This window comes from Geotrypetes seraphini, chromosome 9 (assembly GCF_902459505.1).
Source record: "Geotrypetes seraphini chromosome 9, aGeoSer1.1, whole genome shotgun sequence".
Taxonomy (NCBI): domain Eukaryota; kingdom Metazoa; phylum Chordata; class Amphibia; order Gymnophiona; family Dermophiidae; genus Geotrypetes; species Geotrypetes seraphini.
The window spans coordinates 186,945,920-186,960,850 of NC_047092.1; the positions used below are offsets into that span (position 1 = coordinate 186,945,920).

At 41.3% G+C, this 14,931-nt stretch overlaps 1 protein-coding gene across 2 annotated transcripts in view; it reads left to right on the top strand.

The window, feature by feature from the left end:
• Positions 1-6,352: 6,352 nt before the first annotated feature.
• NMUR1 (neuromedin U receptor 1) overlaps positions 6,353-14,931 on the top strand; it is a 29,888-nt gene continuing 21,309 nt past the window's right edge. Inside the window, exon 1 of one of the 2 annotated variants that reach the window (XM_033959611.1) lies at positions 6,353-6,470. The gene's annotated coding sequence lies outside the window, so the exon portion shown is untranslated. Of the gene's footprint in view, positions 6,471-6,696; positions 6,830-14,931 lie in introns of those variants that run through there. The other variant, XM_033959612.1, reaches the window with a different exon arrangement.

Genomic DNA, 14,931 nt, shown 5'->3' on the forward strand with positions numbered 1-14,931 from the left:
GGCACAGTGAGGTATAAATGCAAAGCAGATGTCTACAGGAGTAGAGCATGAGGGAACATGGTTACATGCATGACTTATGCACATCCCTGCTACAAATGCATGCCCTCTCTCCCCCCGTTACCCCAGGTCTAGAGCTGGTGTAACAGCAAGCACACTGACACCGGCTGGCAGCTCAGATGCCGTCAGCAATGTTGCATCTCGACTACTGTGACGCTCTATTGCAAAGTGTCAGGCGTAAGGATATTCATCGTCTCCAACTCATGCAGAACGCCGAAGTTCACCTCCTCGCAGGTGCCAGATGTTTTGATAATGTCACCTCTCTGGCTATCTCCATGTGTCTTGGTTTATAAAACCCTCCTTACCTGTCCCAACTATCGCTCCTCTACTGTCTCTCGAGAGGCTTGCGTTCATCACAGCAGAACTTACTACATGTCCTAACTCATCACACCATCCACCTTGCTGCTATCTGTGATACATGTTTTGCTGTCCTGAGTCCTTCCTTGTGGAATTCCAAACCAGCTGCTCTTTGCCAGAAGCAAGCCTTGGCTGGTTTAAAGTCCAAGCTTAAAACCTTGTTATTTCTTAGAGCCTACAGGTCCTAACTCGTCCTTTGCGTTCCTGTCTGGGATGGAATTCAGGAGCCTGACAGCGCTGGCTTCATAATGCTTCACTGTTACTCCTTCCTGCCTTTCTCCCACGCCTTCCTGCTCTCAGATCAATTCATTGTTGAAAACCATCTTAATGGGTTCCAACAAGTCATTAGAAAACTTAATTACAGAAAAGGTTTCTACCTGCTGTCCTCGGGGTGCCCAAATGGAGATGCAAACACCAGCACCACTGACTATATACGTATGAATGTTTTAAACACTGCAGCTGGCGTTTTCAGTAGATACTGGACCTGGAACTTTTTATTGATTGCAGGTGATGAGAGCATTTTCCTTCTGGGTTCTGGTGCCATTTCCAGCGGATGAGGTATGCTGCATTATTTACAGGCCTTCAACTTCTGACTTCAGCATGTCCCCCCCAACAACCAGAGGCGGCTCAGTCTCTGGGTCTGTTTTACTCGCTGGCTGTGAACCATCTAGTCCTTGGCGCAGCATCCCCCCTTCCCTGTGCCACAATTATCAATCTTTTCACCTAGGGTTGCCATATTGAGACATCCAGGCTTTACTTCTTCTGAAAGCAATGGAAGTAAAACCTGGATGTTTCAATCTGTCCTCCTTTTTCTGGAGCCATATAGTAACCCTAGGTTCACCTCTCCCCAGCCACTCCTGCATTTTGATTGACATGTACAGTAATTGCTAAAGTAAAGATAATTCCGTGTCTTATTACGTAACCCAGTGTGCACATTTCTCCCAGCTTTCAGGCTCACGGATTCACGTGTTTTCCTCCGTGTGGGTGGCTGGTTATTGTCCACACCTGAGCATTGACTGGGTTTGTCTCCTGCTTAATGAGTTTGTTTGGCAGCTCCTTTAAGATGCAGCCGTTTGCCTCCACTGGCTTCTCATCTCTTGGAAAATGATGTTTTAATTTCAGAGGCTCGAGAGCTGAAGCTGTATTTAAGGGTCAGCTGCAGTCCTGACTCATTGTGTAATGTCCTCTGACTGTTAATGTGTTTCTTTATGTTGAGAATAGTTGGTTATTCCTTTTCAATCTCATGGAAGGCTCTTAAGAGATTTTTATTCTTGAACTGGGCCATTTCCTGAAAATTCTAATAAACAGGAAGTATAGTTAATGCTTCTGCCAGTAACCTGCATTAACTACTGCTCCCCTCCTTCCCCCCCCCCTTAGGTGCCTATAGGCGCCTATGGAGACACAATTCTCGTCAAACATAGGTGCCAGTAATGTAGACCTGCAAAACCCTGGCCTCCATTACAGCCCCTATGTTAGATGTAAGCCACAGTTCTCTTAACAGCACTTACGATTGACACGTGGACATCACCATTTTGAGAGGCATCGGTCGGTGTAAGCGCTGTTACTAGAATCAGGCCCACATTTTTTATGCTTAGTTTAAGTAATACAAGAAACAGCCAGAAAAACTCAAGTCTTTTGACCCATAAACAATTTTTTCTTTCTTTTGGAAGTAAAATTCAATAACCAGGCCTTTTTTTTTTTTTTTTTTTTTAAATCTTCCAAACAGTTTACAAAAATGAATTCATGTACCCCAGTAAATCAAACACATTGCTAAAAATATAAAAACACAGGCCCTCCCACCACAGAATCTCATTAGCCCCTCCTTGCTGTAGGCCTCAAACGTTCCTTGGAAACCAGTGCGTTCAATTTCCTCAGATTCTAGTCTTGGCTCTCTTGGTGAGGAATCTTCCACCCATCACACAAAACATCCATGACCTGAATCATTCGGTTTTAATTTCTCTTACAGAGGGTACTTCTAACCGTAAATCTTGCCTGGAGCTCAGAGTCCGGTTTGGCCTATATTTAGTCATATAAATAATGAGGTTGAAAGCCAGCAGTAAGAATTTAAACTTTACTCTACATGCAGTCGGGAGCCAGTGTAGCCTCTTCGACAGCGAAGACACACTTGAACAGCTCGGTCTTCTCAGCAAAAATCTTGCTGCTGTATTCTGTACCGTCTGTATTTGTCTTATCTTAAATTCTGACAAATCCAACAGCATTGCAATACTCAAAACCAGAAAGAACAAAAGATACAATATTAATTATAGCCTAAGATGACAAATATGATTTTAAGCCTCTCAACTAACAGAGCTTAATATTGTACGTGAATTATCATTTCAAAGCTTGGGGCTAACCAAATTCCTTAATACTATCCAAAACTGATTCTATTAATGTCCCATTCACAGTTAACTGAATCTTAAATCCCATTTCTGTTTTGTCTTTATTTACCACCAAATCCATTGACCTTAAAACACCCAAAAATCCTTTCCAAACCCACCGAGAAGCAGGACTTGGGTGTGATTGTATGTGATGATCTTAAGGTGGCCAAACAGGTTGAAAAGGTGACGGCAAAAGCTAGAAGGATGCTAGGTTGCGTAGGGAGAGGTCTGGCCAGTAGGAAAAAGGAGGTATTGACGCCCCTTTAGAAGACTCTGGTGAGACCTCACTTAGAATATTGTGTACAATCTTGGAGACCGGACCTTCAAAAAGACATAAAAAGGATGGAGTTGGTTCAGAGGAAGGCTGCTAAAATGGTGCAGGTATAAAAAGCCTTAGCCTTTAGGAAGAGGAGATGGAAATGTTAGGAGATAGTGGATGCTGCGGATGGGTGGACTGGATGGGCCATTTGGCCCTTTCTGCCATCATTACCATGACTATACGTCCCGTTTTGAACAGGACCATCCTGTTTTTAGGTAGTCTGTCCTGTTGCCCCCAAGCACAGCTTCGGGATGCCGAAATGTCCCGTTTTCAGAAAGAGAGCAACTAGAGAATGACACAGTGGCTGGTAACCCGCCAAAACAGTAGGGGGAAAAAATGGTCACTGCGAGGACAAGGCCATTCACCACCCCAAGGAGCAGTGAATGGCCTTGTCTCTGTGGGAAAGCACGCGGTCACCGCACGGTCCAGCAGCCCCCTCCTTAGTTCCTGCCGATTGCTGCCGTCTGTCCTGGCATCTCCCTCCCTTCCCCTTACCTTCGTTGCCAGTTTTAATTTTCTTTCTACAAAGCAGCAGGAGCCTCGAAGTCGCGTGTGGCTGCTGAAGTTCTCCTTTGACGCAACCAGGAACAGGAAGTTGCAACCGGAAACAGGAAGTCGATGTCCCGTTTTGAGGAAAACAATAATTGGTCACGTTAGCCATCATGTTTCTAAAATAACCATGCCTTCAGTTCTTACCCTCTCACTTTCTTCTGTTTGTATCCATAATGGGGGGAGGGGAAGCTCATGTTGTGGCTTCAGACACACTGGTCTTTCCTTGTTTCATACGTCTTTTTCTCGTTAACCTCGCAGATCTCTTCATTGTGTCTTCTTAAAGTGGCAGAAGTGAGAGTGGGTGGGTGGTCTCTCTACGTGGTGTGCCTTGAGGGGTCCTGTGTTTGAGAATGTGAGTGAGTTGTGGTGGGTGTGGGCAGGAGTAATGTGGGGGGACAACATCTGGGTTGGGGTGTGTGCGAAGAACCCAACCCAACCCAGATGCTCTCATTCCCCTTGCACACTCCTCTCCCTTCATCCACCCCTAACACACTGTCTCCTCCCTTTCCCATTTCTCATTCCTCCTTTTGATTCCCTGGGCAGACATTCCTTCTTTCTTCTCATGCCATAGGGATGGTTTGGGATTCCTGCAGCATACTCTGCTCTGCTATGGGGGCCGTGTGCTTGACTCAAGTGCAAACAAACTTATACATATGGACGGACAGACAGGCTTTCCTTTGCTCCAGTGAAAACCACTTAAAAAGTACATTATCTTGGCCTTACTACTACTAATAATAACTTTATTTTTCTATACCGCCACAATCTTGCGACTTCTAGGCAGTTTACAATCAAGATAGCTGGACATTCAGCGGAATACAATAAGTAGATATTCAGAGGAAATACAATACGATGCACAACGTATAACAAACTGCCCACCCCATGAAAGAGCAGGCCTACTCACATAGGAGGGACCCCACTACGGAGCTCCCTCCCCCCAATTCCTTGGAACAGATCCAGCACCCCAACCCCACTGAAAGTCCATGACCTGTATAGTATTTAGTTCTCCCTGCCCCGATCCCACCTACAAGACCCCAAACTCAAAATGGCACCATAGAAGTTCTGATTTGAGAGGCTCAGGGAGCTCTGGCGTAGAGGAAGGAAACATAGAAACATAGAAACATAGAAATAGACGGCAGATAAGGGCCCACGGCCCATCTAGTCTGCCCACCTTAATGTCCCTCCCCTACCTTTGCCCTGTGAAGAGATCCCATGTGCCGATCCCATTTGGCCTTAAAATCAGGCACGCTGCTGGCCTCAATCACCTGTAGTGGAAGACTATTCCAGCGATCAACCACTCTTTCAGTGAAAAAGAATTTCCTGGTGTCACCTCGTAGTTTCCCTCCCCTGATTTTCAACGGATGCCCTCTTGTTGTCGTGGGACCCTTGAAAAAGAAGATATCTTCCTCCGCCTCTATGCGGCCCGTAAGATACTTGAACGTCTCGATCATGTCCCCCCTCTCTCTGCGCTCCTCGAGCGAGTATAGCTGTAATTTGTCAGGCCGTTCTTCGTATGGAAGATCCTTGAGTCCCGAGACCATCCGGGTGGCCATTCTTTGCACCGACTCCAGTCTTAGCACATCCTTGCGATAATGCGGCCTCCAGAATTGCACACAGTATTCCAGGTGGGGCCTCACCATGGATCTATACAATGGCATAATGACTTCCGCCTTACGACTGACGAAACCCCTTCGTATGCAGCCCATGATTTGTCTTGCCTTGGACGAAGCCTGCTCCACTTGATTGGCAGACTTCATGTCCTCACTGACGATTACCCCCAAGTCTCGTTCTGCTACCGTTTTTGCTAGGATCTCGCCATTAAGGGTATAAGACTTGCATGGATTCTGGCTGCCCAGGTGCATAACTTTGCATTTTTTGGCATTGAAGTTGAGTTGCCATGTCCTAGACCATCGCTCCAGTAGGAGTAGGTCGTGTCAACAATGGTTCAGGGACCCACTCGATACTGGGATAACAGGGGAGGGGGATTGTATGGGGAAGAATAGTGGTCTATGAAGATCACTACCATTTATCAGATATGTAAAAATGTAATATGCTTTGTAAAGGGACAAGGAATAAAACACAGAATATAGGTTTCCTTTATTAAAGGCATACCGAGGGGAATGGCAAAAGCAGGAAGAAGAATGTAGGAAAGCTGAAGAGCCAAGTTAACTGTGAAAAGCTGTTTTCAAGAATTCTAATAACATAAGAACCATTTTTTACACTTAATACCTTATGAATAAAATGCCCTGTAGTGCAAATTTCACACGTCTTGTTGCTATCTGTGAAGGCCGTCTGTTTCCAGCATAGACTGCTTTGTGGAAAAAAAATGTACTTAGGTACAAAACCGCAATAGCGTTTTTTTAGCGCAGAGCATTCAGCGCATCGGCCTGCGCTAAAAAAACACTATTGCGGTTTTGTAAAAGGGGGGGAGGGTACAGCAATGAGCCCCTTTGCATCCCCATACTATCGAAGGCTTCACCTACTATTGAAGAAGATTTGTGGACTTTTCACATAGATATACACACAGAAGAGTTTTGGAAGAGCGGAATAGCCAGAAGCTGCAGACTAGTAGCAGAGGAGTGATACCAGATGTATGTGTGTGCAGTGCCCCCTGGTGAAACATCAAGGAGGCTGCAGCTTGAAACCCAGGTCTCTTTCCCTCCCTCTCTGGCAGTGAGTTCTCAGCTGCAGTCACTAAGATCAGGACAGAAACGTGCTCCTGGCTTCCCTTTGCAGCTCACCTGCCCCCAGGCCACCATGAAGCTGACAAGTGATCAGAGCTGGTAGAAGAGGGGGCGTTTGACAGTGAGGTAAGTTCCTCTCTCTTTCATAACTAAATATCAAAAATGGACTTGCAGAAAACCAAAGTAGCTTGAATGGGAGTTTCAAGATCTTAAATTAACACCTCAAAGGTGCTCTTGGCAGTGATTCGAGTTTGATGCTCACAAAGGGATCTTAAGTTTCTCCTGCTGACCTGGCTGAAGTCCTGAACCACCCACAACCTGCACTTTCTGCTGCTGCTTGATTGCCGAAGGATGCTTTTGTATTGTATTTCTGATAAACAGCAGAGTTTTGGCTGCAAAAAAACTGTTTCAACCTGGAAGCTGCGGTAAGAGGTGCCTGGGATCTTCTACATGTGACTCAAGTCTTAGCTGCTTTCCACATGCAGGTGAGCAGCTGGTGGGAAGCTGGGGACAGTTTGGGGCTCAGTGGGTACTGGTTTTGGAGCTGGGATTTCACACTCCTCCAGTGTGTTCTGCACAGAAAGGCAATCTGAGCTGGAATCTATAACTCTTTCTCTGCTCCTGCTGTGAATGTGTAGTCTGGGGGTTTTCACTCTACAGTAAGTTACATGTGTGTTCTTGTGCGCAATGTTCATTGTATGCTAGATGGTTTAATGTATGGTCTGCACGGGTGGGGGGAGGTTCAGAGATACCAGCTCCGTGAAAACTTGCATCTGTCAGTAAAAAAAATGATGCCATGCTAGTAGAAACATCCAGGATGATGGGACCACACGTTGTCTCACCCCATTAAGGCATCAACACCATAATGTCTGTCCCTGTAAAGTCAGGGAAAGGTGTGGCAGGTGAACTGAATGTATCTATAGCAATATCTGTCCATCTGCAGGTGAGCTGCTAGCCCTAATCGCGTTCCTAAGTGTGCAACATGTGTGTGCTTTTAGTCTTAGTGCAGAAGGGACAGAGAAGCCAAATAGTTAAAGCACTGGGCTGAGAACCAAGGAAGCCCAATTCAAATCCCACCGCAGCCCCCACGAGGAGCCTCTTTGTGACCTTGGATGCATCACTTAATCCTCCGTTGCTTTAGGTACAAAACTTTTTTTACAGGCAAATATCTCCAGGGTCTGAATAGAATTTGCCTTAAGCTCTGAACTACAGTCAAAATATCTTCCCAATCGCAGTCTTTGGAGATTCTTAGTCATTTCATATCTGCAGTCATAAGCCCTAAATTCAACCACTAGGTGTCAGCATGGTACAATGACCATGACTTCCCACAGGGAGGGACATTTTATCGAACCTGGATCCTTCACATAGCAATGCATAATACAGTCACTGTGTGAGCCATCAAACTGATCTTCCCCTAGCGGGAAGAGGCATTAAAACTCCACAAGGCTGATGTCCACTCTGGAATGTTTCAGCATGAATAACTCTTTCTTTTGAGGACCATCACCTCTAACTGGGTTAATAATTGAAAACTGGTGCTTTGGAGAGGCCGTTCTATAAGCTTAATGATGTTACATTACCTTTGGTATTACAGCGCTGATCATCTTACAATGAGCTGCCTACAGTCTCAGAAATGCAGCACAAAATAATTTTGGAACAGGTAGAGTCATAGTTTGTAGTTCAGTAAGAGAAAGGACCCATGAAAACCTACAAGTCCAGTGAGATGTGGTTGAAAGCCAAAAGGTAGCCCAAGCTCAATGACAAAACAAAGGTACTCCAAAAATGTATATGAATATAAGAGAGGAAAAAGGAACTCAGCAACTGATGGAATACTACAAGATTCAAGTCTGAGACTTAGTTCCAGATTTCAATCACTGATTCTATATTTAAAAAATCCTCTTTTACTATTTGATTTGATTTGTTATTAAATGATTTTTCTATATTTAATAATTTGTTTTTTTAAATATAATTTTACTATTTATGTTTCAACTGCACAAAAAATTATTTCAAATGGTAACAGAAAGAGCCAAAAAAAACTTATGTCAAATGTTTGATTGCACCAGTTCAATCCCGTTTCGCCAAACATAAATCGACTTCTTCCAGGGATACACCAGGGACTGGAAAAAGCAGAATTGGCTCAAGAAAATTATTAAATTGTCAGCTTAAACTTTAGCAGCAGGAATTTTACTTCCGTTCCTTTCTGTTCATGGCGTCTGGAATTAATAAGTCTCAGACTTGAATCTTGTAGTATTCCATCAGTTTCTGAATTCTTGTTTCCTTTCTTATATACATATACATTTTTTGGAGTACCTATGTTTTGTCATTGAAAGTCATAGCTTTAATTGAGCTTACACATCCATACAGTAGGAGGAGCAGAGGACTAAGGGAAAGATTCCTGCCTTATTACGGATTCTGCTGGAATTCTGACCTGCTAATCCGTGCTGCCTTGCTGGATGGATGGAGAGGTTTGGGGAGTCTGTTTTCAGTGCTGGGAAACATAGTAGAAGGTGCTGTGAAGCTTCCTGTATTTCCCTTGGGCATGGTCCATGCTAGGGTACAAGGCTTTCTCTGTTGTTATGAAATGATGCTTCTTACAGGGGGTCAGTCACCAAATATGATGAGTTACTTCACTCTCCTTTTCTTCAGCAGTTTAATGAAGGCAAAAAGAATCCTCAAAAGAACAATTGAAGTAGAAACAGATTGCAAACCTCCAAAACACTGGGAGAACTTTGCTCCTCTTGCCATGCGGCGAATTACACCTGATGTGGGAAGGGAGACTCATGGTATTCCTGAGGGTAAAAGATTTCTCTACAAAGGATGGATTAAATATGCATTTATTAAAGATTTGGCTTGTGGCCTTTTACTGGTAGGTTCAGGTCCAGTTATTTCATATATATTCTATATATTAAAAACCTAGATAGTTTCCAAATGTTAGCAATTAAATGAGGAGTGACGAGGTCAACATTAGTTATCCAGAAGAGGACAAGAAACAAAGTTCAGTACAGCAAACCGAAACAGAAGGCAATGTTCTGTGTTAGGTACATTTTAGTGTGGAGTTTCTCTAGAGATGATCTGAATTTGATTGTAAGGCTGTGTATTTGGCACGCAATATTGCAATAATCCTGGACTGGGTAATACTGTGGATGTGGCACATGGAGCAAGGTTTGGATGGGATCAATGTCATGCATCATTCCTGTTCCTGTGTAAGAACATGGGTGGCTTTGTTTTAGTAGGAGTTGTGGGTGTTAAATTTGTGGCTGTAGTGTGGATTTTTGTCATTTCAAATGTTTTGTTAGGTAAGTAGTTGATCACCCGGCGTTGCTCGGGTATAAATTCACTTGAGGAATAACATCACACAAATTTTCTGTTTAGGCTTCACCACACCACACCACAGCTGCACTTCCTTATATACTGTTGACTGTGACATCATTCCACAAGCTTCACACCATTGGCCAAAGCAATATCTGTCTTTTTCGATGATTCTTTACGTCACCCCCACAGTATTTTTTCCCAGATAGTAATTGATATGTTTGATATGATAAGTTTGGTTGAAACCTGTCCATGCATTTCGGAGTTATGCCGGAACATACATCCATCCATCCGATTTTATATATATATAGATTTGCTGGCAAAGGTTTGATTGATGGGCTGTAAATCTTACATATCACAAACAGTACAGGTGGTCTGGATGAGAACAGGGAGGTGCAAGTGCAGAGGGTCACGATGTAATGTCAAGTCTTTTGGAGAATATACATAAGGGGCAGGAAAGAAGCGTGTATAGGGCAGCACATCGTGTGGCAACAGCTCTTTCACAAAGCAGCAGGGTCAAACAGAGGAGCTTCACGTAGGGCTCGGTACATACTTTTGAAGCTCACATGGATATTCTGGCTAAGAAATCTAGACACCTCTGGAAATTTTGTCCTTTAATGATGGATGATAGTCTATTAGAATCCAACCTGACACTGTGCATCTCATGGTAGAGTTGATAGTCATTACTGTGAAGATGGGCAGATGCATATGGTAATTACATTGGAAAATGAAAGTTCAATATTCTTGTTATTTATAGGCCTGTTATAATTAGACTCAAAGTCATACTTTGAGTTTTCATCTTTCAGGTTACTGGTTCAATCTCTTGTATTAAGTATTTGGGATGATTGTAATATTGTTTACCTGGGATCTTACAAAAAAACCTTCAAGAGACTAAGAATTATTCAAACTTCAGAGATCTTTGGTCTGAAAAAATCTGAACATACACCCCATATTATAAAAAACATACACTGGTTACCAGTGAAGCCAGAATTATATTTAAATCTGCATGTTTATGCTATAAGGCGTTGTTAGACTTTGCACCTATTTATCGTTCAAAACATTTTTGTACTTTCTGAGAATCTACGACATATACGCGGAGCTTCTTTGTTCTCATTTCCTATGTTGAAAGGATGTGTTTACAAAAGATTCCTGGTATTTGGGGCAAAACCATAAGTGAATTGCTACTAAATTCTCTTTCAGATTAAAATTGAGAAGATCTTTGAAAACTTATTTATATGATAGATTTGTTTAGAAATGTATTTCAGGCATGTGTTCATGTATGTATCTTTGCTGCGTTTGGAAGTTCTTCTTGATGTAAACCGCTCTGAACTGAAAGGTATTGCAAGATATAAATAAAATATTATTCTTATTATAATGACAGTGTTTGCCATCAAATATTACTCCTAAGGTTAGAGCATTAGGCATTGGCGTGAAAGTTGAGGATTGGTTTCATTCTTTCGTAATTGAGAGAAGTTTCCAGATACAGTGGTTGGGGAAGGACTCTGACTGGTGCTTTATCGATCCTGGTGTCCCTCAGGGATCTGTATTATATGTTTTCTCACAGTTGGCCGTTTCTTATCATCTCTATGCACTGCAGCTTCTCTACCGTCGCTCAAAATTCGATCATATTATTCCGCTTCGCAAACCTGAGCCCATGCTTCCCATCTCCTTCAAGATTCTTTACAAATATAACCTCCTTACTTTTCAGATACTGGATTCTGGTTCTCCTCTATTTTTATTTTCTCATCTGATTCCGTACTCTCCTAGAAGGGAGCTGCGTTCCTCCAATCAATCCTTACTGACCATCCCATCAATTAGGCAGCTCTTTTTAGACATTTACAGAGATTCTAGTTTCTCTGTAATGGCCCCAAAGCTCTGGAACTCCCTTCCGCTATATCTGCGCACAGAAAAATATCTTAAATCATTTAAATCACTTTTGAAAGCCTATTATTTCAAATTGGCATTTGACCCTAGTTCTTAACACTTCAGTTTTGTTCTTCCTTTGCTTTCTTCTTCTTGCATTTTTTTTCCCTATCCTCTTGTTCTTACCTCTTAATATTGTAAACTTTTCCTGCCCTCAATTGTCATTTTGTGTCTAGTATTGTTAATTGTACAGTATCCATTTCCTTGTTGTGTTGTTTTATTTCCCTTTGATTTTTATCTATTGTTAACCACTTTGATTTTACTTTTTTTGTTAATAATGCCAGTATATCAAACTGTGTGATATATAGCTTGCTATTCTATTAGGAGGAACCATTTCAGATACCTATGATCATTTTGTTATAGAATTATTATTAAATGGAGGGATTTATTAGAATGGAAATCCTCCAAATCAATATATCACTCTCAAAGACAGGAATATAATTTATAAAGAAATAGTTATACAGGAAAGAATATAGCTCTGCCTGTTTCTAACTGTAATATATATTAAGTATAATATATGTGAGAGATTGGAGAAACTGGGCCTCTTCTCCCTTGAAAAGAGGAGACTGAGAGGGGACATGATCGAAACATTCAAAATACTGAAGGGAATAGACTTAATAGATAAAGACAGGTTGTTCACCCTCTCCAAGGTAGGGAGAACGAGAGGGCACGCTCTAAAGTTGAAAGGGGATAGATTCCGTACAAACGTAAGGAAGTTCTTCTTCACCCAGAGAGTGGTAGAAAACTGGAACACTCTTCCGGAGGATTCAAGACAAAGTTAGACAAGTTTCTACTGGACCAGAATGTACGCAGGTAAGACTAGACTCAATTAGGGCACTGGTCTTTGACCTGGGGGCTGCTGCGTGAGCGGACTGCTGGGCACGATGGTCCTTCTGATTTCACTAGACCTTTCAGCAGCATTCGACACAGTTGATCATAATCTTTTATTAAATAGATTACAATCTATTGGCATTTCCGAGCAAGTTCTTCTTTGGTTTAGGTCCTATTTTGATAATCAAACTTCTATAGTCTCTTTTAATGATTCTATGTCTTCGAGTTTCTCCAGTTCCTATGGCATTCCTCAAGGTTCTATCCTATCTCCTCTCCTGTTCAATATTTTCCTCTCTCCCCTTATGACTCTCTGTCAATCTATTGGTTTCTCAGTATTCGCTTATGCTGATGATGTACAATTCTTACACCCCCTTGACCCTAATAATCCATCAGAAATTGCCACCATTAATGAAAAACTTAAACATATTCATCTATGGTTGGACCAAAACAGATTGTCCTTAAACATTAATAAAACCAACACTTTACTCTTTCCCTGGAAAGAAAATCACAAAATAGCGGTTTCTATTAATATACAAGAAGTTACGCTCAAACAAGTAAATAAAATCCGGATACTAGGTATCATTTTAGATGAAAATCTTACTTATCATGACCACATTAGCTTTGTGGTCAAGAATACTTTCTACAGGTTACGTCAAATCCGCTCTATTTCAAAATTCCTCTGTCCCAAATCTTTAAATACATTAATTCATTCATTGATTATTTCAAAAATTGACTACTGTAATGCTTTATTCAAAGGAATGGCCCAAAAAGAAATTAGAAGATTACAAATTATCCAAAACACTTCCATCAAATTAATTATGGGGGCCAAAAAGTTTGATCATGTCACCCCGTTACTTCAAAAGGCACATTGGCCCCCTGTGGCACACCGCATTCTTTATAAATTATCTTTACTCACCTTTAAATCATTGCTATACAAAACTCCATCATTTATTTACAAAGTTTTAATTCCATATTCTTCTCAAAAAACTTTAAGATTGAATGAACAACTTTTATTGGTTATTCCCACCCTTAAAATGATTAATACACGAAGGCAATATATTTTTACCGTTACAGCACCACAAACTTGGAACTCTCTCCCACTTTACTTAAGACAGGAGAAAAATTTTGATAAATTTAAAAGCCAACTTAAGAGCTTTCTTTTTAAAGACGCTTTCAATATCTAATTGAAATGCCAATTGCTCTTTATAGGTGCCATTCATTTTGTTTAATTGTGTATTATACTCCCAATAAACTATTTTGTTTTCCCTTTCCCTTTGTATATTACCCTTAAATGTTCTTCCTTTCCTATCATAAAATGTATTTCGTTCCCTTCTATCCTAGTGTTTCCTGTTGTAATTTGTCTATTTTTAAAAGATTTTTATATTTTTATATATTCTTGCTATTGTTTACCTTATATTTATAGTTTATGTACATCGCTTAGTAACTGTGATAGGCGATCAATCAAATAACAAATAAACTTGAAACTTGAAACCACTGGTCTGACCCGGCAGCGACAATTCTTATGTTCTTATGTGAATATTTATTCAAGAACTAAGACTCAGAACATTTATATGCAAACTGACAAAAATGTATTTCTTTTAGAGCATAATTAATGATAAAAACAGGCCAGTAGAACAAGTAACAAATAGGATCGTTAAGCAGGGAAAATAGTTCCACACAAGACAAGATTTTACTAAGGTCAAATGATTAAAGTTACTCACAAATACTGGTAGAAAAGTCTTTGCAATGGAAAAGAAACTGCATGGCCTAGTTGGAGATCTAAGCACATGGTCGATGAGAGAGAGTCCAGCCTGGTCCGAGGGAAAAGGAAATGAGAAAGAAGGCGGAGCGTGGATCTGGCTTTATAGATGTGGGTGTTTCCCATGAGGCATCAGAACCCAATCCCTGAGGATGACATCGCATCCAATCATAGAGCAGTCCAGTCTTTCTAGGCCGATGATGTCATGATTAAATTTTCTTGCAGACTGGGGGGGTATTTCCTTTACTGGCACACCCAGCCATGCTTTTGTGGATTGATAAAGTTCTCTTTAGCATTGGTATCCACCCTGGCTGTTCTTTTGTGTTTCACTGAGTAGATGCATTTAACACAACACCTGGATAAGATGGCTGTGCATGGCTGGCTCAGGAGCCATTTTTACTTTAAGTTCGTCAAATTAATATACTTTACCTCCAAGCAGAAATATAAAATCATACCATGCAACAGTTTGAAAGATTGTCTTTGTGTAATAAATGATTTGATGGTTAGTTTGCTTCTTTTTTTTTTCCAAACTATGTTTATTAAGTGCAGCATGTAAGAAAGACAAATCCAGTAGTCAACTGTACAGAAACAATAATCGAGATCCAATAATAAGCAAGACATAAAATATACATTTCAGCACACAAGTAGAAAACATTGTTGGCTCATTGAAATCTCTTCCAGGAAATATACCTGGAAGCAAAGAAAGGTCTTACACTGAGAGCGACAACACAGCAATATCAACAATCAGATCGTATAAATGAGAGCTCA